Genomic DNA, 697 nt, shown 5'->3' on the forward strand with positions numbered 1-697 from the left:
AACGCCCATCTCCAGAACTTTCTGGAGTTATGCAAGACCGTAACCATACGGGGCGTTACGGCTGACGCCATCAGGCTCTGCCTGTTTCCTTTTCTCCCTCCTGGGGAAGGAGAAACAGTGGTTTTATCAGAACAAGGAAGCCGTCAGCACGTGGGACAAATGTTCCACGACGTTCCTTGCCAAATTCTTTCCGTTGGGCAAAACAAATGACCTACGTGGAAGAATTACAAGTTTAGAGCAAACAGGGATGGAATCCATCCCAGAAGCTTGGGAGAGACTCCAAGAATACATACTCGCCTACCCTCATCATGGGATGGACTAGTGGCTCGTGCTTCAAAGCTTCTACAATGGGCTAATGACAACATCCAGAGCCCATCTTGATGCTGCTGCTGGAGGAGCCTATTTGGACCTGACAATTGCCAAGGCTACGGCCTTAATTAAAAAGATGGTCTCCAACTAGGGCTGGAACGAGGAGCTTTCCCAGCCCAGAACCAAAGGCGGAATGCATACCGTCAAGGAGACGAACATGCTAGCTGCCAAGCTGGACCTCCTACAGAAGAAGCTTGATGAAGGGAACCGGCAACAAATGCCTGTTCTCATCCATGCCATGAACTCGTACTTGATGTGCGAGGTTTGTGGTGACGGTGGACACTCGGGGAATGACTGCCCTGAGACCCGTGAAGACGCAGCCTACATC

At 50.9% G+C, this 697-nt stretch overlaps 1 non-coding gene across 1 annotated transcript; it reads right to left on the reverse strand.

Annotated features, from left to right (window-relative positions):
- Positions 1-208: 208 nt before the first annotated feature.
- LOC120668182 lies at positions 209-315 on the reverse strand. The gene has a single exon (XR_005672281.1). It is a non-coding gene; the product is annotated as a small nucleolar RNA R71 (small nucleolar RNA).
- Positions 316-697: the final 382 nt, after the last annotated feature.

The sequence above is a fragment of the Panicum virgatum genome, chromosome 3N, assembly GCF_016808335.1.
Source record: "Panicum virgatum strain AP13 chromosome 3N, P.virgatum_v5, whole genome shotgun sequence".
Classification (NCBI taxonomy): Eukaryota; Viridiplantae; Streptophyta; class Magnoliopsida; order Poales; family Poaceae; genus Panicum; species Panicum virgatum.